At 40.6% G+C, this 27,512-nt stretch overlaps 1 protein-coding gene across 1 annotated transcript in view; it reads right to left on the bottom strand.

Moving 5' to 3' along the window:
* Positions 1-26,251, bottom strand: part of ZNF469 (zinc finger protein 469) — a 609,231-nt gene extending 582,980 nt beyond the window's left edge. The window contains exon 1 of the mRNA XM_077453365.1: positions 25,990-26,251. The gene's annotated coding sequence lies outside the window, so the exon portion shown is untranslated. The remainder of the gene's footprint in view (positions 1-25,989) is intronic.
* Positions 26,252-27,512: the final 1,261 nt, after the last annotated feature.

Here is a 27,512-nt window from a genome sequence, read left to right as displayed (position 1 = left end):
CTCCCAAAGCATCAAACAGCCTTACAGATGTGTGATACTCTGCTATCATTTGTCAATTTCGATTTTGTAATTGATAAAAAAAAAAAAAGGAAAACAAATTACACTTTTGTCATTGGCAATTGGTTTGTAAAAGTTATTACTGTTTTTTATGATGCATGTTGAAGGATACAGAGGAGTAATCCAAAAGGTTAAGAGATATTCCAACAAATGTCCTAACACGAGAGACAGTTGGCACCTGCATGTGAGCCATGTTCTGCCAGGAACCTTTCAGCAGATTGTCCCAGCAGCAGCCAAAATTAAATATCCGTTTTGTCAACGGATTATGTAATGTAGACCCAATGGGGTGTCACATCTTGACCGTCCTCCTCCCTAGCCCTCCTAGACATGAACATTTCAACTGCTTTATTTGAATCATTCTTTAAATTTATGTAACCTACGCCCCTTTAGCCAGGTTTGTTTTTTTAGGGATTTTCAGCCACTCGACGATTGATTTCACAGTGGTGTCTATTAAGTGCCAAGTCGGTGTTGGGCTGCTGCACCCAAACTGAGTTGAATTTTTTGGATAAGGTTCCACAATTATTCCTCAGTAATTAATTTCCTATATTGATGACAGTGAATAATTTGCATGTATGGTGCTTAAGAAGAAAGTAATGTAAAGTCTTTTTTTTGTTGTTGTAGCATTTGTGTGCCGTCGGGTTGTTTTCCCTTTACTTCCTAACCGGAAACTTCTCTAAAATGTGGGGAAATTCAGAACCGGTGGACAATTTCCACTTACTTCCTGTTCATGTAATCATTTAGGATTTCCTTTTACTTCCTGTAACTGAGACAATGTTCAAGTAGAATGATGACTCTCCCTAGCAAATTTTTTGGTTTTCAACTAGGTAACCACTTGACATATGGAAGGTTTTATCCCCTTCATGACGAGTCCAATTTTTTTTTACTATTTGGCACTGCTATTTTAACTGGCAATTGTGCGGTCATGGAACACTGTGCGCAAACAAAATGTATATCATTTGTTTTACACAAATAGAGCTTTCTTTTAGTGGTAATTGATTGGTGCGTCTTCTTTTCCCTTATATAGCAAAAAAAAAAAAAGACCAAAAAGTTTGTATATTAAAAAAGAAAAAAAATATTCCAGTAAATGTATATTGACCACTTCAGCCCTGGAGCATTTGGCTGGCCAAAGACCAGAGCAATTTTTTGCGATTTGGCACTGCGTCACTTTAACTGACAATTGCGCGGCCGTGCAACATGGCTCCCGAACAAAATAGACATCCTTTTTTACCCACAAATAGAGCTTTCTTTTGGTGGTATTTGATTACCTCTGCGTTTTTTTTATTTTTTGCACTATAAACACAAAAAGAGTGCCAATTTTGAAATAAACAAATTTTTTACTTTTTGCTATAATAAATATCCCCAAAAAATATATAAAATTAATTTTTTTCCTCAATTTAGGCCAATACATATTCTTCTACATATTTTTGGTAAGAAAATTGCAATAAGCGTTTATTGGTTGGTTTGCGCAAAAGTTATAGCGTCTACAATATAGGGGATAGTTTTATGGTATTTTTATTAATATATATTTTTTTTACTAGTAATGGAGATCAATGATTTTTATCATGACTGTGACATTATGGTGGACACATCAGACACTTTTGCCGCATTTTGGGACCATTCACATTTATACAGCGATCAGTGTGATTAAAAATGCACTGATTACTGTGTAAATGTGACTGGCAGTGAAGGGGTTAACCAGGAGGGGGCGCTGCAGGGGTTAAGTGTGTCCTAGGGAATGAGTCTAACTGTGGGGGGGAGGGGCTGTGTGTGACACAACACTGATCACCGCTCCCGATCACAGGGAGCTGTGATCAGTGACAGTGTCACTAGGCAGCCCAGGGAAATGCTTGTAACATCAGCATTTCCCCGTTCTTCCTCTCCGTGAGCCGATCGCAGGTATCCCCGCGGAAATCGATTCTGCAGGACACGCGGACGGACACACGGAGCTTGCGGCAGGAGTGCGCCCGTTATTTTTCCCCCTAAAATCCAGCTCCCCTATGTACCAGTATACTGTTTTTATATGTAAAAGAGAAAAGAAAAAAACTGTGCTGTCTAGAATGTAAAAGCAATATTAGCTGCCTGCACAACAGAAAATCTGTGTAGTAGAAACAATTTAAAGTGGTAATAAAGTGCGGCACTGATTGTGAAATATATGTGAAATACAATCGGTAACGACTGTATACAATAATTGTCTATTTAAATATATAGAATGGTGATCAAAAATTGGGTATATAACCGAACATAAATAATAATAGTGATATAAATACAAATAAGTAAAACTCAAACAACAATAATATGTATTATGCAAAAAATAAGTCCCATAAATCCACAAAAAATCCCAAGAGTGCTATAGATACTAAGAAGCTGAGTGATTTGTCTGAAAATATCCACCATATCAACAACAATAGTATATATTATGCAAAAAAGATTAAGTCCCATAAATCCACGAAGAATCCAAACAGTGCTGTAAATACTAGAAAAATGGGTGATTTGTCTGAAGATATCCACCACCTTATGGAGTGAGGCTTACCGGAAGTGGTGGACCCAACTAGGCTTATGCCCACTGAGTCACAAAGGCTTGATGGTGTAATCACACCTGGGGATTTAGTACCTCCGAACTTCCATATACATCAAACTTTTAAATTGGATTCTTCCATATATTGATTATAAAGGGATCCAGAATATAGTGGCAAGGTATACACTGTGAATCTTTCCAAGGTTACATATAGCAAAAGGGAAGGAAATGGAGACACATGTAATACCGTTATTTAAAAAACATTTATTAAGTCAAAAATGGGTACTCACATGTGAGAAGACATAAAAGGCAAAAATATAAAAAATCTGGCAAAGCAGTGGCATCAAACCTCTCCCGACGTGTTTTGCCCAGATGATGTCTTATTAAGGCGAAACATGCCGGGTCAGGGACATCCCTGATGTAGTGTAAGGGCCTGCCTGATTGGATAGATGGTGTGTCCTCCTATTATATAGTTTTGGTATGGCCACATTTGGTATGGCCACATTTATATACCTAAAATTACCTAGTTGCACTTTCAGTGTCATTAATTGTTAATAGCACAGCAAACACAGAAGACACATTTTGGCACATGAGAAAATGGGTGACAAACACAGCAAAACATGCCGTAAAAAAAAGTGCAACTCACACATGCCAAAATGTCCCATGAGCTACTTTGCCACGTATAGCGCAGCCCATTGAAATCAACAGGCTACCCTATGTGTGTCACTGGAAAAATTAGCCAAAAAACATGCGCTCCAACTACCCTAGGTGTGAATGGGGCCTGAAAGTGAAATGTGTGCAATAACATTGAGGCTCCATTCACATCAGATTCATCTGTGTGTTTCCAAATGCATGGCAAACCACACAGAAAATGCTCGCTTTGCCATGAGTTTCAGAAATGCTACAATTTGCTGCCCTATGCGTGAAAAACACCCAAATAAATACATGCAGGCCTGATAACTGAGTGTCTCAACTTCTTCCTGTACTTGTATAAAGATAGACGTACATTGTACAATCTCTGTACAATTGCTTTTAGATTTTCCAGAACTATGGAATAAAATGACCCAGCTGACAGTCCATTTAATTTGTATGAAATCAGACAAGCCATTGTACTACATAGCTGATGGGAGATCTAAAGGAGATTGTACAATCAGATTGTATAAAAAGTGCGTGGAATGTGGTATTGTAATGAGGGAGGTGTGGTCCAGAGTGGTGAAAACATCCCATCACACCCTCTTCTGTGGTGCAATAAGGAAGTGAGGGCTTCTGGGAGATGATCTACAGGAGGTTAATGCTGTGAGACAATCTACATATAAGTGATAGAATCTGAAAAATAGAAAAAAAAAAAAGATCAGATAAACTCACAAGATTTCAAACCTCCTGTGGATAAGGTCAGTGAGAGAAAAGCATGTTGGGGTGGCTGGGCCAGAAATGGCATTGGAAAATGCTTCTATCTATTATAAAAAGTGAAATTCTGCTCCAAAAGGTGAACTTATCCTTAAAACATAGACTGCCCATCCCAAAATTTCTCTGGCATTGACATTGGCATTGACATTTCTCTGGCATTGCCACTTTTTCCAAGGGTTACTGCAGAACAGTGTGCAAATCCTCACAAATCCAGGATTATTCTAATCAGTAATCATTTAAAACCACCTGAAAACTCAGCTAATGTCAATTGATAGAAGTAACATTTACTACTTTATAAATATTACCCTATGGGGGTTATTTACGAAAGTCAAAACCACTTTACACTGCAAGTGCACTTGAAAGTGTACTGAAAGTGCACTTGGAAGTGCAGTTGCTCTAAATCTAAGGGGTAGATCTGAAATCATCCAATCATGTGCAAGCTAAAATGCTGTTTTTTATTTTTCTTGCATGTTTCCCTCGAATCTACAGCGACTTTATTTCCAAGTGCACTTTCAGTGCAAAGTGGATTTTCCTTTCGTAAATAACCCCCTATATGTTACTAAAGTTTCACTCGTTTTCCAGCAGTTAGTTAATGGGTTTTTAACAGATGCATTTTTTTGTTACTGTACGTATAGGGAAAATGCACTTCTTGCTTGAGAGGCATACATTTATGTCATAATAACTAGACTTAAAAAACAAACAAAAAAAACACTCAAAACACAGATTTATCAAGATAATATAAGAACATTTTAAAATGAACAAAACCATTTTGCCAAGCACATAGAGGAAGACAAACAAAACCACAATGAAAATGTGAATCATGTGTTATACTTTTTCCATTTCAATTAAGAAAGGGAGGCTAAAATCCAATTTTTCATTCCAACCAGGTGGGAAATTGCATCTCAATCTATATATCCATCTGCTCTCTATTCCTAGCAAATTTCAGTGCTGATCCCCTCCCCCCCCCCCCCCCCCCGGAATCTAACTTTTATATATAAAAATTCTCTGAGGTCCCATTACGTTTTAAATTGAAATGGCGGCTGATCACGGAGCACACGTTCTCTGTTTTTATTGATATCAATGTTTGTAAATTATTTTCTTTTAGGTGCAAATCATTTTCACCTATATATAAAAGCATTGTATTTTAGACACCCCTAAAATAAATTTAAAAATCTGTGAAACAATCTACCATGGAATAAAGCCTTATCTTCCTTCCATCTAGAACCTCTGTTCCATCTTCTTCTTTAATATGTTTACAGTGCACATACATTTTACATCTAAATGTTCCTTTCATTTCAAAAGAATCCTCCTTTTTTCAGAAGTGACTTTTTTTACAAATATATTTTCTAACATCTGGCCCTTCCAAATGTTTTTAAAACTGTAACAATGTTTAGCTAATATTTTATTAGTTTAAAATGTTTGATTACTGAATACAATAATTTTTCTAATTTTCTTATTCAACTTTTTTTTTTTTTTAACAATACTCCCCTACTACTCTATTTCACTCTATCATATGCCTTTTCTAACACCTTTTTGTTGAGTATTCTGTCTTCTTTAGTCAAATTTTGAATTATTTTGCCTGTTTAAAATCAGCATCTTGTGACCATTTTTCCATTACTTCTCAAATATTGTGCAGTTAGTAGTCTGTTTATAATATATTTTGGATGATAACTTTCTGCTCTCAAGCTCCTATTGCTGGCTGTAGAATTTCGGAATAATTTATCTCTTAACTGCTCTCCGTGTTAGAAGGCTTTCATCCCAAACCGCCCTGGGCGACGGCGGAAAACCAGCGCTTTAACGGTGCAATTTGCGCCGCTAGCGGCTGAAAAGGGGTTAAATCCGCCCACAAAATCCCGCCGGTATTGCAGCGCTGCCCCATTGATTTCAATGGGAAGCAGCGGTGGAGGAGCGATGAGTTCACCCCTTCAAAGAAGCTGCTGGCAGGACTTTTTCTGATGCCCTGCCAGAGCACCACTCCAGTGTGAAAGCACTTGGGTTTTCACACTGGAGTGAATGGAGCCGCTTTTTTTTCAGGCGCTATACGGGTGCTATTTTTAGGCAGTGGTAGTGGCAGTGTCAGGGGTCTTAGTCTGCAATGTTTAATCCAAAAATATTAGTCTATTATTAGTCTATTAACTGTATGTAGAAGCTATTGTAAGATTCAAATATGTTGTAATTGATCATTAGATAGTAAATTATTTTAATGGGAATTCTGTCCATATCCATATAAGCATGACATTGTCTATAACACAATGTCCTATTTCTATAATGTAACATATTTCGGTCATCCTACTCACTACCATAATCCTATCTCCTTTATCTCTCAAGAAACTGGGGAGACTTATCACCAAGAGCTTTAAATAATCATCAACATAGCAACTTGCCTTTCCGTTAAACTACCACAACCCAGAATGATTGGTCTTCCTGGTGGGTTTTTAAGATTTTTATGTAGTATGGGCATTTAATAGCATATGGGAACTCTTGGTTGCTAAACCTTTAATATAATTCTTACCTATCCTGTCTAGTTTTCCACCCTCCTAATCCTCATTGATCAAATAGAAAAATCCCACTTTGTCTTTTTCTAGAATCCTTTAATTTGTTTTTTTTATTTTCTTATTTGTTTTCATCCATGATCACTACATTCAATTCCTTATCTGACTCCTCAATTTTCGTCACCCAATCATTCTCAATTTGTAATGTTCTTAAAGCCTCTCTTTCTTGAAGAGTTCAGTTAGTTTTACTTATTCTACAGGATGGATCTCAAAAAATTAGAATGTCATCAAAAAGTTAATTTATTTCAGTAATTCAATAAAAAATGTGAAACTTGTATATTATATAGATTCATTATATACAGAGTGATATATTTCAAGCATTTCTTTCTGTTAACTTTGATTATGGCTTACAGCTAGTGAAAACCCAAAATTCAGTATCTCAGGAAATTAGAATATTGTGAAAAAGTTCAATATTGTAGACTCATGGTGTCACACTCTGGCTAATTAAAACACCCATAAAGGTTTTCTGAGCCTTTAAATTGTCTCTCATTCAGGTTTAGTAGGTTACACAATTATTGGGGAAGACTGTTGACTTGACAGTTGTCCACAAGACAGTCACTGACACTCTCCACAAGGTCATTGCTAAAGAAGCTGGCTGTTCAGAGTGTTGTATCCAAGCATATTAATGGAGAATTGAGTGTAAAGAAAAAAAGACAATTTTGAAGCAAAGGCCATTCAAGAATTTGGGGGAGATTCACAAGGAGTGGGCTACGTCTGGTGTCAGTGCTTCAGGAGCCACCACACACACAGACGTATCTAGGGTATGGGCTACAAATGTCACATTCATTGTGTCTAGCCACTCCTGAACCAGAAACAACGTCAGAAGCGTCTTACCTGGGCTAAGGAGAAAAATAACTGGACTGTTGCTCAGTGGTCCAAAGTTCTCTTTTCGGATGAAAGTACATTTTGCATTTTGTTGGGATATCAAGGTTCCAGAGTCTGGAGGAAGAGTGGAGAGGCACAGAATCCAAGTTGCATGAGGTCCAGTATGAAGTTTTCACAGTCAGTGATGATTTGGGGAGCCATGTCATCTGCTGGTGTTGGTCCACTGTGTTTTATCAAGTCCAAAGTCAGCACAGCCCTTTTCTAGGAAATTCTAGAGCACTCCATGCTTCCCTCTGCCGACCAGCTTTATAGGGATGCAGATTTCATTCTCCAGCAGGACATGCCATCTGCCCATACTACCAAAAGTATCAATGCCTGGTTTAAAGTTAATGGTATCACTGTGCTTGATTGGTCAGCAAGCTCGCCTGACCTAAACCCCATAGAGAATCTGTGGGCTATTGTCAAGAGGAAGATGAGACACCAGACCCAACAATGCAGATGAGCTGAACTATCAAAGCAAACTGGGCTTACTCCATGCCACACAACATTGATGCAGTAATTTATGCAAAAGGAGCCCTGCCCAAGTGTTGAGTGCGTACTATACTGTACATGGACATACTTTTCAGTAAGTAAACATTTCTATATTAAAAAATCTTTATTTTTTATTTTTATTGGTCCTATGTAATATTCTAATTTTCTAAGATACTGAATTTTGGGTTTTCACTAGCTGTAAGCCATAATCATCAAAATTTAAAAGAAAGAAATACTTGAAATATATCACTCTGTGTGTAATGAATATATATAATATATGAGCTTACTTTTTGAATTACTGAAATAAATTAACTTGATGATATTCTATTTTTTTAAATTGCAGCTGCATTTCTCCACATTTGTTTAATATCCTTAGTTATCAACTTGAAAAATAAGTTCAAGCATAATTTCAAGGACAAAATTTGAATTTTTAATTTGCATTTTCTTTCTGTTATTTTTTTTTCCCATAACCAGTTCTACCTCCGTTTGCTCAAACATATTCCTATCCAAGTCAGCTAAAATCTTCATATGCCTAAATTCTTTTTGTGTCACAGGTGAATATCCTTAACTAATTCATGAATCCATGTGTATTGTTTGGACCAAAAGTCAACATCTTTTGTAGTAAACTTATTTGTGCCTGTTAGGGGTTTTGAAAATAAATTCACATATTTGAGATTGTGCACATATGTGTCTGTCCCAATTTTTATTTGTATTATACTCATGAATGTTATAGCACCTGTTTCTTCTACTTTTGTGCCTGTGCCCACTTCTTGTCTTGTCTCCTTTCTCTTCCCAAAAAATAACAATCAAACCTTTGTCCAATCTTAAAACACCATCACCAGCCTTTCTGTGTCTTTACTCCCTGCACCATCTTATTGCATCTATCACCCTCTTTTAGGTTTATTGTTTAACAAAAGAATAATTTTTGAAATATTTTCGTTAATAATATTACCATCTGTGACTACAAATCTTTCTTTTTATACTTTTTCTATTCTACTAAGTTACCATTACAATGTGTACCTGTCTGAAAAAAAAAGAGTACTGTCAATAGATACATAGTGTTAGCATTTTAGAGGTACTTTTATGAACCTCTAAAATCCTGGTACTATTGAAGGTTGGCCTATCAACATTCACCATTTCCATTTGGGCCCATTGCTATAATAGGGTAGCGTCAAAGTCAAGAAAAAAATATGAAGATCCCCAGGTGCAATCACTGTATTCAATTTACTTCTTCCTCCTGATAGATGTACAGTACTTACCCACTTGGGATAATACTTTCCCTAGGGATCTATACATCTTTTCTCTAAAAAGTTTCATGATTTTCTACACATGTTTGCTGCAGCCCCATTTATTCCTATGGGTAGTAATGCTCATTGCAGTCTCCAGCAGACCCTCAAAATATGGCCTGCCCATTGGAATCAATGAAACAGAAGCAACAGCATGCATACGCAATATACACTTCCTGGATTTGCAACACACAGGGAGCCAAGGGATCACTTCTGGGTGGAGAGGAGCCAATAGGAGACGCGCTTGCGAAGCATGCGCTGCTTCTTCAGGACTAATGGGGCGCAGCCCGCTCTGAGTCCCCAGCAAGCAGCTCCATGGATGCATCGACTTCATGGACGTTTGGCATATTGTGCTTAAATGCCTGTTAATAACTTACTCTTGTGAGTACTTATATCCAATTGTAAAATTAAAATCTACTGTTATACTGCACTTAGCGTGGCACCTGTGTTTTATCCTGAGCTGTTCCAGAAGACCCTTCTTATCTTTCACTGGGCTGCCTTCAAGTTGCTTTAACATGGACATTTTGGACCTTTTTATGAGTCAATCTTTTAAAATTTCCCTCAACCATTCCCCTCCCCTATGAGCTAATTAGGCTGTCGGCTTACATTGGGCCTGGCACAAGCGCCAACTTATTTCCTATGAATACGTAATACGAAGGTAACAAGTCGGGGGAAAGATCCCTGAATCAGGGAAGAAGGCAAGTATTATACTATCTAGGCCGCATTAAAGCCCCTTTCCAGACAAAATATAAAACACTTTTCCATCTCTCAATTCTTATCCCTCTTTAATGCATCCTGCTATATTTTTAGTTGTTCTTACCTGGTGAAACAAGTATCCAGGTCCCTCGCCAGGGCCAATTCCAGGTGCAAGGTATTGCCAATCCCACAGTACAGATGATCCCTTGTCCCCTAATGTCCCATGACACAGATGTCATTGCTTTTATGGATCCTGGGAGAACTGTACTGTTGGAAAACCAATAGGAAGTGTTCATATCACATGGGTAGTGACACAGACACCTGAAGAAATACCCGCCTGATTTAAACAGAAAAGAGCAGGCTTAGGACTAGCATTTCATTTTTTTCTTTTGTCCGAGAGATCAGCTTTAAAAGGGGGTGGCAGGTCCAGGGGAGTTAACAAAGAGGCAATACGGTGAAGTTGTTGTACCTTAATGTCATCAAATCTTCCTCTTCTGGAAAAGGCACAGCAAATAAATATTTAATTCCCATTTTCCTCATTTCTTTTAGCTCTTCAATACATAATTCACTTTTCAAAAATGAGTGTACCCAGTAATGATATTTTAATTTTTGAGAATGCTGGACAGCAGATAGTAATGTCTCTAGTTCCTAGTGAACTGATAAGCCAATGCTGTATGTGGGTGAATCATATAAAGTCTCTGACCACACTAGATTCCCATGTGCAGATCCCAGCTAATCTATTGCTGCAGGCATTAGAAAGCTAACCTTGGCTTCTTACATATACAGATGTCAACAAACCTACACCTAGTCTTCAAATACTACTTCACTTCGCTCACTAACTTTATACCTCCCTAGTTATTGCTTCTTATTCATACATCCAGGACGCCACTTACTGCTCAGTTTCTGTGGAATTTCTTCCCACATGCCATCAGGTTTTCACCATCCTTTTCCAAATTTTGACTGCATCCATAAAATTTATCATTTCAGAAAGACAGATTCATTTATGACATCTGTTCCTCACTGGTACAATATTCCATTTTCTTCCATAACTACTTCTTATTTACCAATTAAAACTTGCTGCTAAAGCTCAATTCTTATTATCCTCCCCTTCTCTTTTTAGATTTCAAGCACAATGAAAAGATTTAGGTGCTATAAAAATTAATATATAAAATAATATACTGTATCTTACTGCTTTAAATTAACATGTTGGGGTTCACATTGGACTTTATCAACCATGTAACTATAAAAAAAAATCTGAGAACCCTGAGATAAATCCTTTCTTTCCTAATAATGTTTTGAGGGATGTATCATTCTTTGTGATACACCTAAACTTGTAGTTACACGGGTTGATGGAAACCTAGAGGGGATTCCCATCCCAAGAGTTTACAAGTTCTTCATCATGGCATAGGGTGGCAACAAGAACAAACAGGCCCTGGACTGCAAGGTGGGATCTCTGGGCACCACTAGAGAAGGAGGTGCTGATGAGGGAGGTATATAGTGGTGGTTAAAAAAAAAAAGTGGATTTTTAAAAATAGTGAATGGATGGAAGAGTGTGTGTGTGTGTGTGTGTGTGTGGGGGGGGGGGGGGGGGTTATTTCCTGGGGATGGTCTTTAGATTGATCCATAGAGGATACCAGGAAGTTCACATAGGGGTTGATTTACCACTATGGACAAATGAACTGGTAACCCCTGCCAAAATAAACAATGTATGCAATTAGCATTACAAACCTGTAAAATTCCCAGTCGCAATGCTGAGTAACATATTGTGGTTTTGGAAAACACAATGTAAATGTACGAGCCTTTGATTAAGTAAAATGAAACCGCTACGTTTATTGCATTATCTGCACAAAAAAATTAGATACAACTATGCAACACGGTATTTTCTGAGCTGAACAATTTGATTTACTAAAGGCAAATGGACTGTGCACTTTGCAAAGTGCAGTTACTCCAGAGCTTAGTAAAATAAGTAGAAGCTCTGCTAACTTCCATCATCCAATCATGTGCAAGCAGTGTTGCGTATTTGTATTTCATTTTTATAATGGCTATTAGTTTATTGTGCTGATAATGCAATAAACTTCGTGGTATCCTTTTACTTAAGTAACTGCTCGTACATTTACATTGTGTTTTCCAAAACCACAATATGTTACTCAGCATTGCAACTGGGAATCCCACAGGTTTGCAATGCTAAATGCATACATTGTTTATTTTGGCAGGGTTCACCAGTTCATTCGTTCAACATGATAAAAAACCTGTGTGAGAAATAAAACATTGATGTTTGGTAGTAAAATGATGTTATGCAATTAAAACTTTAATGTCTGGCTTACACAGGTGCTGAAAGAGGGCGATAAGAGCTTGTTCTTGATGTTCCACCCTGTTTGCTTGGAAGGGAGGTATTGAACCAAGTGGTTTAAAAGAAATCTTTGGTCACAGCATACACTTTCATTTTATAACATCAACATTATGATGCAGATACAAATAATGGTTATCTTTGACAAACCCACATAAGCTTACATTAAACATATCCTTTAATGTTGTAAGTGCTGCCTATTTGCCGGACATCTCTTTCCACAAATTCCTGGATTCACAGCATGCTATGCAGCATCTCAATTTCCAAGGACTACGTATTTCATGGTACCTTGCTCCCTGCAATCAGTGATTCCTGTGCTGATTCTGCCTACATAAAGTCCTCCTCTCAGTAGGCAGGCTCTGTGAAATGTGTGACACAACAGTGCCTACGCACAGGGCTAAGTGTCATAGATATTAAGGAAGTAAATGTGTGGGGATCTTTACAAAGTAATTTTGCAATCATTAAGTTCATTCAGTGTAATAAGTGTAGGCTAGAAATAATTTAAATATAATGTGGAGATTAATATGTGATTTTAGCTTTTTGAGAATAAATACACTTTAACCGCTTCTGGATTTCCCCCGTGTGCATTTACTGCAGCATGAAATGATGTACCTGTACGTGATTTTGATTGCCGGGGCATGCGCCACCGTTGCCCCACTCCCACTGTAATTGGATACATCAGGAGCTAATCAGCGAGTCCAGCGGACCCAATGTCCGCTGGGACCCACAGATCGTTCCTGAGACTGACAGATCGGCGGTCTGCCTATGTTAACAAAGCAGATCGGGGGGGGAAGGTGGAGATCTTGTGTTTCTGCTAAGCAGGAATACGGATCTTCCCCCAGTCAAAGCACCTTTCTCACAGTTAGCAAGCACTCCCAGGGTACACATTTAACCCTTTGATTGACCCTGTTGTTAACCCCTTCCCTGCAAGTGCCATTAGTACAGTGACAGTGCTTTTTTTTCAGCACTGATCACTGTTTGTTGTCACTGGTCCCCAAAAAGTGTCACTCAGTGTCAGATTTGTCTTCTGCAATGGCACTGTTCTGCTAAAAATCGCTGATTGCTGCCATTACTAGTAAAAAAAATATTAAATTCCATAAAAAAATATCCCATAGTTTGTAGACGCAATAATTTTTGCGCAAACCAATCAATGTACGCTTATTGTGATTTTTATTTACCAAAAAACATGTAGTAGAATACATATTGGCCTACATTGATGAAGAATTTTTTTTTTTTTTTTTTATTGAATGTGTTTTATAGCAGGAAGTAAAAAATGTTGTTTCTTTTTTTTCAAAACTGGCAGTCTTTTTGTTTATAGCGCAAAAAATAAATAAAATACCACCAAAAGAAAGCTCTATTTGTGGGAATAAAAGACATCCATTTTATTTGGGTACAGCGTTGCAGGACTGCACAATTGTCAGTTAAATTGTCAGTTAAAGTAATGCAGTGCCGTATCACAAAAAATGTCCTGGTCATGAAGGGGGTTAAAACTTCTGGAGCTGAAGAGGTTAACCACTTCCCGCCCAAGATACATCAAGGATGTCCTTGACTTTGTGGGGGTATATCTAAATGATGCCTGCAGCTACAGACATCATTCAGATATCGATGTTTTCAGCTGGCGATTCCCTACACCATAAGAATGATCATAGAGGCTGAACCGCTGCTTGATCGTTCTTACGAGCAACAGGAAGGGATGCCCCCCCTCTTGCTGTCCTCCGGTGCTACTACCGACTCACTGCTTCCATCTGTGAGTCCAAGAACGGATCCGCTGGTCCCAGATGGTGATCATAGAGATGGTCGCTGGAGTCTCTATGATCGTTCGGAGGCCAGGCGCAATGTTATGACGTCACGCCTGGCCTCTGCATTCAAACTAATGGCGCTGCCTTGGCTAGGAAGCCGAGATCACTTTTTTTTTTTTTTTATTTCAGGCTTCCCAGCCTAGAGGTGAGATGTGGGGTCTTATTGACCCCATATCTCACTTTAAAAAGGACCGATTGTTCAATATTCCTATTACAAGGGAGGTTTACATTCCTTGTAATAGGAATAAAAGTGATCAAAATTTTTCTTTTTTCTTTTTTAAAGTGTCAAACTACAAAAAATAAAAGTCAAATTAACAAAATAATAAAGTGCTCCTGTCCCTATGTGCTCACACACAGAAGCGAGCACATACTTAAGTCCCACCCACATATGAAAATGGTGTTCAAACCACACATGTGAGGTATTGCCGTGAACGTTAGAGCAAGAGAAATAATTATAGCCCTAGACCTCCTATGTAACTTAAAACATGTAGCCAGTAAAAAATGTTAAAACGGCGCCTATGGGGATTTTTAAGTACCAAATTTTGGCGCCATTCCATGAGCGTGTGCAATTTTGAAGCGTGACATGTTCAGTATCTATTTACTCAGCATAACTTCAAAATCGGGCTAACTTTAATGGGTTTTTTTTTTGTTCAAAAAATTGCTGTGCAAATACCGTGCAAGATAAAAAGTTGCAATGACCGCCATTGTAGTCTCTAGGGTCTATGCTAATATATATATATATATATATATATATATATATATCCTATGTAATTTTCTAGCAAAAAAAATTTCTAGCTTCTCTCCTAACTATGCTAGTTCTCTCCTTTTCTCTCCCTCTAGTTTCTGTTCCCCTTTACTTCTAGTTCCCTCCTTAGGCCGCGTACACACGGGCGGACTGTTCGCCCAACCTTGTCCGCTGAACAGTGTTTGGGCGGACAGTCCGCCCGTGTGTGGGCTTTCAGCGGACAGTTTCAGCGGACAGTTGGACGGACAAAGTCTTTCGGAAATTCCGAAAAACTGTCCGCTGAAACTGTGTTTGAGCGAACAGTCCGCCCGTGTGTAGGCTACTTTCGAAATGAGCAAACTGTTCCCGCTCGGAAAGTCCGCCCATTTCGAGCGCGTGTACAGGTAGGCGGGGCCCGCGAAGGAGACGTCGCGGGCTCCGCCGCCTGGAATGGGCTTAAAGGGGAACCCCAACGCCGAAAAAAATCGGCGTGGGGGTTCCCCCAAAGTCCACACCAGACCCTTGTCCGAGCACGCTACCCGGCCGGCCAGGAAAGGGGGGCGAGCGAGCGCGCCCCCCCTCCTGAGCCGTACCAGGCCGCGTGCCCTCAACATGGGGGGTGCCTTGGGGAAGGGGGGGCCGCGCGGCCCCCCCACCCCAAAGCACCTTGTCCCCATGTTGATGAGGACAAGGGCCTCTTCCCGACAACCCTGGCCGTTGGTTGTCGGGGTCTGCGGGCGGGGGGCTTATCGGAATCCGGGAGCCCCCTTTAAGAAGGGGGCCCCCGGATACCGGCCCCCCACCCTATGTGAATGAGTATGGGGTACAATGTACCCCTACCCATTCACCTGTGAAATAAAGTACAAAAAAAAACACAACACAGGGAAAAAATATTTTATTGCACAGCTCCGGGGGTCTTCCGTCTTCGGGGGTCTTCTCGCCGGACTCCTCCGCTATCTGTGTGTAGCTCTTTTGCTAGCGGAGGAGTCCGGCTTTCTTCCTCCCCGCCGCCGGCCTCTTCTCCCGACTTCGGGGGTCTTGTCCCCCTCTTCGGTTCTTCTGCCGGGCCACCGCGCCTTCTTGTAGCTCTTTTGCAGGCGGTGGCCCGGTCTTCTGTCGCCGCTGCCTTCCGTTCTTCTGTCGCCGCCTTCGGTTCTTCTGCCGGGCCACCGCGCCTTCTTGTAGCTCTTTTACAGGCTGTGGCCCGGTCTTCTGTCGCCGCTGTCGCTGTCGCCGTCGCCGCCTTCCGTTCTTGTTCTTCTTCTTGTTCTTCTTGTTCTTCTCCAGGAGATGTTGACACGTCGCTCTCTCCGGCCGGAATGCCAGAGCCGCGCTGTGCGGTCACTTATATAGTGACAATGGGGCGGTGTCACATGGTATATGTCACATGGGTTGGTCACATGGGTTGATGTCACATGGGGACTATGACATCGTAAGGGGGCGGGGTCACCATGTGACCAACCCATGTGACATATACCATGTGACACCGCCCCATTGTCACTATATAAGTGGCAGCGGAGCGTGTCCCTGGCATTCCGGCCGGAGAGCTCGTCGAGTCAACATCTCCAGGAGAAGAAGAAGAAGAACAAGAAGAAGAACAAGAACGGAAGGCGGCGGCGGCGGCGACGACAGCGGCGACAGAAGACCGGGCCACCGCCTGTAAAAGAGCTACAAGAAGGCGCGGTGGCCCGGCAGAAGAACCGAAGAGGGGGACAAGACCCCCGAAGTCGGGAGAAGAGGCCGGCGGCGGGGAGGAAGAAAGCCGGACTCCTCCGCTAGCAAAAGAGCTACACACAGATAGCGGAGGAGTCCGGCGAGAAGACCCCCGAAGACGGAAGACCCCCGGAGCTGTGCAATAAAATATTTTTTCCCTGTGTTGTGTTTTTTTTTGTACTTTATTTCACAGGTGAATGGGTAGGGGTACATTGTACCCCATACTCATTCACATAGGGTGGGGGGCCGGTATCCGGGGGCCCCCTTCTTAAAGGGGGCTCCCGGATTCCGATAAGCCCCCCGCCCGCAGACCCCGACAACCAACGGCCAGGGTTGTCGGGAAGAGGCCCTTGTCCTCATCAACATGGGGACAAGGTGCTTTGGGGTGGGGGGGCCGCGCGGCCCCCCCTTCCCCAAGGCACCCCCCATGTTGAGGGCACGCGGCCTGGTACGGCTCAGGAGGGGGGGCGCGCTCGCTCGCCCCCCTTTCCTGGCCGACCGGGTAGCGTGCTCGGACAAGGGTCTGGTGTGGACTTTGGGGGAACCCCCACGCCGATTTTTTTCGGCGTTGGGGTTCCCCTTTAAGCCCATTCCAGGCGGCGGAGCCCGCGACGTCTCCTTCGCGGGCCCCGCCTACCTGTACACGCGCTCGAAATGGGCGGATTTGCCTCCGCCTTACGTGGGCGAGTCCGTTCATTTCAAAAGTTGAGCGGACTGTTTGGCAAACAGTTCGCTGAAACAGTCCGCTCGTGTGTGGGCAAGTCCGCTCATGCAAATTTTGAGCGGACTGTTTGCCGAAACTGTTTGACGAACAAGGTTGGGCAAACAGTCCGCGCGTGTGTACGCGGCCTTACTCTTTCCCCTTTCCTTTCCTTTGACTTGCTCTTTTCGCTTCTTTCACTAACTGTTCTGCCTATGATGGCATATAATACACGTTATGTACTCATTACTGTTGCCCGGATTGCTTGGGCTGAGTATCCCTGCTTTATGTATTGGTTATAGCTCTTATTCTCACAATCACTCACCTCCCCCACTGATGCTATTTGTTGATTTTTGTTTCACTTTGCGGGGGAGTCAGATGTACAACCTATATTTCAATACATGGTCGTGACTTTTTATTACTCCAATGCTCAGCTGGAATGTTCTCTTACGTTTATAATGTCTGTAACTGTGCCTGTTTCTTATTCTTGATTGTTGTCAATAAAATATTTGAACAGAAAAAAAATTTCTAGCAAAAAAAATGATGAATTTTACATGTAGGAGAGAAATGTCAGAATTGGCCTGGATGGGAAGTGGTTTTAAGACAAATCACTAGACTTGTGCACAATGGAAAATTTCGTTTAGTTTCGGTTCGTTGTCATTCGTAAAATACATAATTTCGTTCTGTTATATTCGTTATGTTACGTTAATACGTTTTCGGATAATTCGTTATTATTCGTAGAGTGCCGAATTCATTCGTTCGTATTCGTTGAAATTCGATATTTATGTATGTATAGACATTCGTAGTGATTCGTAGTTTGGAAAGTCGTTTGTTTATTGAATCTTTTAACACACACAATGACAACGTCTCTTCTCCTCGGCTCAAATACAATACAACACCCTTCTAACTCAGTTCTCAGGAATGCACTTTGCCAGTAATCCATCCTCCGGCACAAAATTAATTAGCTGATTGGACTATAAGATTTACTTTGAGCTGACCTTTTGTTTCTTTAGATCTTTAAAGAATTACCAAATTCATTTGAATTAATTCGAATTCATTCGAATTCATTCGTTATATTTCTTTCGTATTCGTTGTTATTCGTTATTTTTTTATTCGGACATTCGGATGCATCGATTCGTAGTTTGGAAAGTCGTTTGTTTATTGAATCTTTTAACACACACAATGACAACGTCTCTTCTCCTCGGCTCAAATAAAATACAACACCCTTCTAACTCAGTTCTCAGGAATGCACTTTGCCAGTAATCCAACCTCTGACACAAAATTAATTAGCTGATTGGACTATAAGATTTACTTTGAGCTGACCTTTTGTTTCATTGGATCTTTAAAGAATTACCAAATTCATTTGAATTCATTCGAATTCATTCGTTATATTTCTTTCGTATTCGTTGTTATTCGTTATTTTTTTATTCGGACATTCGGATGCATCCGAATGTCCGAAAGATGCAAAATTCGGCCGAATTTAGATTTGTTACGAAACTAATTGCACAAGCCTACAAATCACTGCTAAACTGAAAAAGTGTTTGAAAGTTGGGAAGAGTGCCTCCCAAAGTTACATTGTGTGACCAAAAAAAAATATATCTATTTTGAATTACTTAGTAAATAAGATCTGTTACTATGTCACATGTAAGGGACAGAATGTTATACACTTCATCGACTGCATTTACGTTAAATTCCTTGGTATTATAATATACAATACCAAGTATATTATAAAATATTGTTCTTAGAAACATAAAACTTGTTCATAACATGTATGACTGTTAAACTGCTCAAGTTTCTCCCTGGATTCTATAAATACACTGAATTCATGTGTGTCAAAACCAAGTGCCTGCAAGTTAAATATTTCCAGATTCTTAACTTTCTATAAGTGTATTACACTATAAATATGTTGTGGATAAGGATGCGGGAGAAATAGCTTTGCCCAACCCCTGGCTATATTACCCAGCAGCTCAGTTATAACACATTCCTCGCGTTTTACCTGTGGACTGGGTGGCAGTGGAAGGGAGTGAGGATTCACCTATTGTCTTAATGGGTCATGTGACTGGGACTAGTGATGTAGCTATGGGTCTAGAGGCATTGGCATATGCCAAATCTAACAAACGGTTTCCCATGTTTGCCCTCATGCACAAGATATGGAACAAGACCAGACTATTGCAAAATGTCACTGACCTCACTAACTACAGACCTATCTGGGATAACAAATACTAGCCTGAACTTCTACCACTGGACAGCGGGCCTAGGTGGAAAAAAATATGGGACTTCTTGTCTGAAAAAACATCATTTGCAATGAAAAATTATCTTCTTTTACTGAACTACAACAAGAATTCAACTTACCGCACTCTGAGCTTTTACTACTTGAAGTTGCAGCATGCTATTAAGGCACAATTTGAAGGAGAACTGTGGTTACAATCCCGACCCATATATATATATATATATATATATATATATATATATATATATATATATATATATATATATATGGCCGAGGTTCTCTCAACTCAAATGTTATCCTCCGTATTCTTGAGGGGCTTCCCTACTGGAGTTATGAGCAAGTGGGAGAGAGACATGGGTACATTCATGAAAGAACCGTGGGAGGACGTTATTCAGGCAGTACAGGCAAGCTCTCTCAATGTAACGCAGCGCTTGTCCCAACTTTACATAGTCATTTGGGTGTATTTTACGCCTGCTTGGCTGTGTAGGATGTTCTAGGGATCATGGTGATTTGATCCATTTACTGTGGAGATGCCCAAAACTTCATCTGTACTGGTCTGGGGTACTGAAAACCATTAATACAATATTTCAGGTCAATATTCCCACTGACCCAAAGCATTGCATACTAGGTATAATACTATAATAGTCAAGATGATCCGACTTGTGGTGCAACTTGTGTGCTGAGAAACTTGAAGGGGAACCTCTGCATGAGGTTCCACCCAAGACGGTACCAGACCCTTCGGTCTGGTATGGATCTTAAGGGGAACCCCCTATGCCAAAAAATGGTGTGGAGGTCCCCCCAAGGTCCATGCCAGACCTTTATCCGAGCATGTAGCCCGGCAGGTCAGGCAAGGGGGGGAGCGAGTGCAGGCCACATGCCCTCAACATAGGGGGGTGGGTGCTTTGGGGCACGGGGGCTCTGTTTCTCCCACCCCAAAGCACCTTGTCCCCATGTTGATGAGGACAAGGGCCTCTTCCCGACAACCCTTGCCATTGGTTGTTGGGGTCTATGGGCGGGGGCTTATCAGAATCTGGAAGCCCCTTTAACCAGGGCCCCCCCCCCAGATCCTGGCCCCCCACCCTAGGTGATTGAGTATGGGGTACATCATACTCCTACCCAATTCCCTTAAAAAAAAAAAAGTGTCAAAGGTTTTTAACATATTTTATTAAGGCAGCTCTGGCTCTTCTAGCGACAACTTCTAAGACGAAAGTCTAAAACGTTACCCTCCTTTTAAACTGCAAGCAATAACATTCAGTCGGTCGAATGTGGAAACCCTGGATGGAGAGGATGGGTTATCCCATATAAGGTATAGAGCGGGAGGAAAGTAGGAAGCCCCCTGAAATAAATAAGTAGAGAGTCTACTAAAATACACTATAAGATAGTAAATGGTGGGTGGGGAGGGAGAAGGGAAAGAAAGGGGACGGAGTAATTAAAGAATTAATAGAAAAGTTATAAGAAAATGTTGATGGCCCAAATGTGGGTATATATCTGTATAAATTTTTGTAACGCATTTAAAAAGCAAATACAAAATATTTAAATAAAAAAATAAAATTAAAACATTCATTCGGTCTGTGTTGGAATTCATCCATACACCACAGTTTGGTCCTTCCTGTATGACACACATAGTTTCATAGTTAGTAAGGCTGAATAAAGACACCAGTCCATCCAGTTCAACCTGAGTGAGTGTCTACAATTGTCATTATCCCTGTACATTGTACACTCACATGGGTCCCTACCCTCAAGGAGCCCACAATCCAAGGTACCCATTCATATGCTAGGGCCAATTTTGGAAAGAAGCCAATTAACCTACCTGCATGTCTTTGGATTGTGGCAGGAAACCGGAGTACCCGGAGGAAACCCACGCAGGCACAGGGAGAACATGCAAACTCCAGGCAGGTAGTGTTGTGTTTGGGATATATGATATGATCTCTTACAGACAGTGTTGTGAATATAAGAAGAGAAGGAGCCCCACAGGCAAATAATAGAGTCCAAAATACATTTATTATTGTATATTAAACAGAGAGGTTCCAATACACATACTGTGTAAATATATATACACGACTAGTACAATGGACCGTTTCAAATATTGACTCATAGTTTAATATAATGATGTGTGCAGGTATATACAACTATGGATCACACTACTCCACCTTTATATCAGCAATCAGCTATGAGTCATTCTTCTATACCATCCATTATCCTAATCATGTATATTTACCGTATTTATCGGCGTATAACACACACTTTTTTCCCCTTAAAAGCAGGGGAAAATCGTGGGTGCATGTTATACACCGATCCCCCGAAATTCTGAGCCTCTGGGCGGCTTTCAGCCGCCTTCGGCTCTTCAAGGCGACTTTCGGCCACCTTCGGCCTTTCTCGGCAGCCTTCGGCTACTCTCGGCAGCTTTCGGCCGCCTTCGGCTCTTCTCGGTGGCCGAAAGCTGGCCGGAGGTCCGCCGAGAACTACCGCACGACGAGTTTTTTTTTTCCCTTAAACTTCCCTCCTAAAAGTTTTTTTCCTTTAAAATTCCCTCCTAAACTTGGGGTGCGTGTTATACGCCGATAAATACGGCATGTATGTTTTACATTTCAGTAGCCCTGATGATGGGGGAACTTTGATCTCCCGAAATACGTTGTCCTGTCTCTTAGGTTTCATATGAAGAAATACATGCTTTTTTGGACTCTTTGGTTTGGCACTCCTTCTCTTCCAGATGTCCCTAGATCTATGCCAAAGGCTCCTCCCAGGCCCCCCCCCCCCCCTACTGGCGTCACTGAACTTCTCACTTATATAAAACACCACAATTCAAAGATTGGGATCCAGCTTCCTTATTCATACTGCCTAGTGTTGTGAAATTTGGCAGTTTCCGGGTAGCCCAGTGGGCCATCCCCAGCTACCATAATGGAAAATTCTGTTCTGATTAATGTCCATTTAAATGTTTGTATAGCTGAAAGGTGAATTGTTTCAAGCAGTTGAAAATTGCCCTTTTCAGCAGTAAAATGTGGCTACTTGCAAAGTTCCTCAAGCTATAGCGACCAGCTGTAAGTTTACTGAAATCGGAGGAATTCTAAATTATTAAACTTTGCTATCTACTTGATAAATAGAATGAGGAAATCCTAGAGAAATCAGTATTGTTGAACCTAAATAAGGAAAACTTAGAGAAGCAAGTATTACTGAGCCTAATTTAGGAGAACCTAGAGAAGTATTATTGAGCCTGAATGAGGAGAACCTAGTATTTTTGAACCTAAATAAGTAAAACTTAGAGAAACCAGTGTTACTGAACCTGAATGAGAATAACCTAGAGAAGCTAATATTACTGATCCTCAATGAGGAGAACCTAGAGAAGAGTATTACAGGGCCTGAATGAGGAGAACATGTGGAAGCTAGTATTACTGAGCCTGAATGAGGAGAACCTAGAGCAGAGATTAGTACTGTCTGGCAAGCTATAAAAAATCTGTAGGTCTAGTAGTTTTATTGTCTGGGCAACTGTGTCTAGATGGTCACAAGCTGAATAGATGGAAAATGAATACACAAAGATTTACTGTATACAGATTTAATGGTAACGTTCATAAATTATACGCAGATGTATTTGAAACGGTTTAATAACATATACATTCAAAGTTTTGGTTCCAAGAGATTCCAAGAAACCACTCCAAGAGCTTCTTGGAACAGAAGATCTTAAATATGAAGGACCTAGGGAGAAATATTTTCCATAGACTGCTAACTGCTTGTCCAATAATCCTATGGAAGAAGATAATCAACTGGCATTTTTGGTGCCACGTCCACCCACAATGGCAGACTGACTAACTGCACAACATAGCGCAGGCAAAATCCAAACACCCTTACGCGACTCAAATCATCAGCAAGCACAAAAAATATGAACACCAAGCTTGATTTCATATCTTTGCTAAATAAAATCTACATTTTACGAAAAACTTTACAAACATTGCCCAGTCAGCTTTTGAAAATGGTTTTTATAACTGTTCAATATGATGCAAAATGACCTTTGCTGTGTATGAATCTCTGAGCGGAGACCAGCTGGCCGATCACACATTAGCTGTCATGCAGTAGATGAAAATTCTGTTGTAATGTATGTAAAAGTTCATGCACCTGCATGTCTTCATTGAAAGATATAAGTTTTCCAGTGTAAAGCCAAAGTTCTGTTCAGGGAGACAATATGAAGAGTTCTGGGGATTGCTGAGCTACAGGAAGTCCCTTTTGTTTGGCTCCAGTTTTTAGGCTACAGGTTGCCTGTTTAAATCCAAGAGAGACGTGTAGTTTCAGTTCTTGTATGTCCTGCAGTAAGTTATATATTGCAGAGTATACAATTCTCAGTTATTTATCATTTTGGTAGCAAGCTGGTCCACACCCAGTAGAAAGGGAAGACACACATGATGGTAGAATTGTAATTATTAAATGGCCGCTGGAACTGAAATTTAATAATAAATATTACAGTGAAATGAATGTCAACTTCTACACTTCTACTTTATGCAAAGAATTACACTAAGCATACAGATAATTTCTTATTGGCTGATAACATTTGCTGCTCTTTCCCTTGTAAAAAACAGAACATACTACATTTGTTACTGAAGACAGATGATATGCACAGGGCAGACTTCTCTAGCAGTTAGACCTTTGTTTCATAAGCCTAAAGCAATAATAATGATTGTCAGTTTGTTTCTTGGGGTAACGGCACTTTGGACAACTTTATTGAATAAAGAATTCTATTGGTCTATGTGGATTTGCTTTAGCTGTTCACTTTGGTTTTGCGCATTAGTCTGCCTTTAGTTTATTGAATAAGCCACTTTAGTTTACTTTTTTTTTGTTGTGTAACAGATGTGCACATTCTGGGTATGTATTACAGGAAATTAATTAGGCGGCAGGTGGAATCAATAGTCCAACACATCATCAATAATTTTGTGCCAAGAGTAGGCCATGTGATTTTGTTTTGTTAGACCCAAGGGGAAAAGTGATAGTGCATCATTCGCAGTGCGTCATTCATTGCATGTATTCCAAAAGATCTACGCCAATGGCCTGGTAGTGTGCAGATGTGTCCTATCCACTGCACAAGAGTTTATTATATATTGTATTCTGGGACACCTTGCACACGGCATAATGGAGATTCAATGGAGAATAATTATCTATATAGGCTTGTATACAGTGTAAGTGAGTCATCTACAATAATGACGATCTAAATAGGAAAAAAATCTATGGAGGATATTTTTTTATACAGCTAGATATTAATTGGTGGATAATAACTATTTAAACTAATTATCCATGGCTCATAATTCTCTATGAAATGAGAGTCAATCAAGTAAGGCAAAGCTGCCATATTCATGTAACTTATTCAATAAACTGCATATGGAGTCTTGTTATTTTCAGTCTGGCTCTCTTCCTTCAGATCTTAATTGGCTCTTGCTGCTATTGGTTCCTTTTTGACATGTAAACATGGCCGTTCAGCCTGAGGGCATTTCAGCTCTGCCTGAACACGTGGCTCTAGTTTGACAGCTTCACATTGCATCTCTCCAACTCTCACTAACTGCCCTAGGTCAAGATGGTGACTTCTCTAGCACCATCTAATGCTGCCTGTTAGATGGTATCAATGTTACATGTCTTGTGCAAAATGCTCTGTGCAATGACAGAATTTTGACTTAAAACATTGTGGGGGGGGGTTGCTAAAACTGGTGTGCACAGAATCTGGTGCAGTTGTACATAGTAACCAATCAGCTTCTAGATTTTATTGTCAAAACTTAATTGAACAACCAGAAGTTTGAGGATGATTGGTTCCTATGCACAGCTGCACCAGATTTTGTGTGCACCAGTTTTAGTAAAGCGCCCCCATTAAGATGGTGGCAGCTGCCCGATTCATTCTCGTACAGTGTGGAGCACATTTCACACCTCCAGGCACAGCAATTATGTAGGTTATTTGCATCTTCTAATGTCTAAGGCATAAGTTGGACATGTCAGCTTCACAAATCCCACACAAAATGAATGTTGCAATTTATTTGTTAACAAGAGAATCTGTGCACATTTATACATTCCTTTACTATGAATCACAGTCCTCGCTACAAACAGTGACAGTACAGAGGCCGACTCACTTCGGCAGCAACACAGTTAAAAGTTTATAGGCGCTCTTGTGGGAAGAATATCTCAGAGACAGATGACAGCTCACAGGTTTCCCGGCAGCTGCAGCATGCACAAATTTCACTGCTGACACAAGGCACTGCCAATCCCCAACTGGCAGTGCCAGCGGAAAGTTGCTTTGAGACATCCAGGTACCTGCCTTAACACTGACTGCCAACTGCAGCGCATAATGTGTTAAACCCTTTAAATCTGTCATTCCTGGAACCCAGACAACAGATAACTGCAGCTATCAAAAGTGAGAGAACCCAGAGATGAGTCTCAGCCTAATGCAATTAACTCTATGATCACCGTGCAGGTTTCACCTTGTACAGGTACCACCAACAGAAGAACTTATAGATCACAACTTATTGCATCTATACAAAGTATCACCATCCAGTGTGCACCATCTCAGTTGACAGGAACCTGCTGATGGCCAGACAGGTGGCAGGAACATCAAAAAATGCCCATCTGGGCACTGACCACTTACCCGGCAGGCCAGCGTAATGAACATTGTATAGGTCTTCCCTATAGGAAACGTAGAGATTCCTCCCAGCCCATGAGTGACTTTCTCATCCAGACACACTGTGTGCTGGGCTGCATCATTATGTCTGAAACCTTCCTTTTCAGCTGAACGGTCTCATGTTCCAGGCTGGGATTCCCTTCTCCACCCCCTTTACAGGCTCTTAACCCTCACGCTTCCGAACCAAATATAGAATCTCCATACCGACCCACTACCAAAAGAACTTCAGTTTCTGGATTGCAGATATCTTATATTTATGTTCATTTGACTGTTTAGTGTACCTTGATTGATGACAATTGTCATGGAGAGTGGAGAACTTCAACTAATGTTCAGCTTCACTTGAATGTACAAGATGATCATGTCTTTGACTAAACTTGTCCCAGCCAATTTGATTTATGTATATAAATAAGATTACTTTGATAGTTAAAGCGGAGTTCCAACATCGATTTATTGTTTTTTTTTGTTTTTTTAACAATTTGTACATTTATATCATGAAAATGTAACACTCACTTGTTTTTTCTAATATATCCCCCGATGCCCGCTTTCAAATAATAAACAGTTATATAATTTCCTGATGGCAGTTTTTATCTTGCCTGTGGGCATGTGAAGCTAGAAAGCAGACAGTTCCAGGTTTCGGTGATGCTGAGCTACCAGCATGCACCGCCCATTCCCGCGCATGCGCATTATTTACTGTGCGCAGTGCCGCAAGCTTCCGATGTTGCCATCACAACGGGTGGCAGCATCAGAATATTCATAGCTCGCAGGAGACAGTGCACCGCCCTAGGAGACAATGCGCCGCCGGATTTGACTGTGATAACCGTGGGCGGCTGACACAGGAAACGCCACATAAATAAAGGCTAAAGAGGCATGATAATAAGGTGAACTTCAGAAATTGTGTGGAACTCCGCTTTAAGTATGGCTGCCTGCCTTAGAGTGAACCATTTATAATTACTGTTTAAATAAAGATTTTTCACCTTATTTGTTTTATAGTTAAATTTTATAATGCTGAACTGCAGCTAAATACAAATTTGAAATTCAGATTTGTGAACTTTTACCTGTAAAAAGGTATGCAAAGTCATATTCAGGTTGGACATGACCTCCAAACAATATTCTGACAAGGTAGCTATTCAGTCTTGTATTATGTTTGTATGCACTGCTACGCATCCAGTCTCACCCTTCTTGCTTGGAGAATAATAGGGTTTGAGCTGAAAAAAGCCAAAATTGCCATCTTCAGAGCCAAGGAGTGTAGAAGGATTTTTTTATATTCAGTAGCCCAAACATACTCTAAATATCGCCTTATCTGATGATTTTCCACGCCAGAGCTGACCCTTTTCTCTAATAACAGACAGTCATTTATTAGGATGTCATTTTAATAGGAGAAATGGTTGTGTTTGAGAACCCCAATTACATACCCACGGAGACCAACAGTTCATGTTCATCTATTAATTGCTGTTAATATGCACCTGGTAAGCACCATGCTTTTTTTTTTG

This window comes from Lithobates pipiens, unplaced genomic scaffold (assembly GCF_037356315.1).
Source record: "Lithobates pipiens isolate NorthernLeopardFrog02 unplaced genomic scaffold, aLitPip1_a1.2 Scaffold_10, whole genome shotgun sequence".
NCBI lineage: Eukaryota > Metazoa > Chordata > Amphibia > Anura > Ranidae > Lithobates > Lithobates pipiens.
The sequence above is the reverse complement of the archived record's forward strand: the minus strand, read 5'-3'. Positions and strand labels throughout refer to the sequence as shown.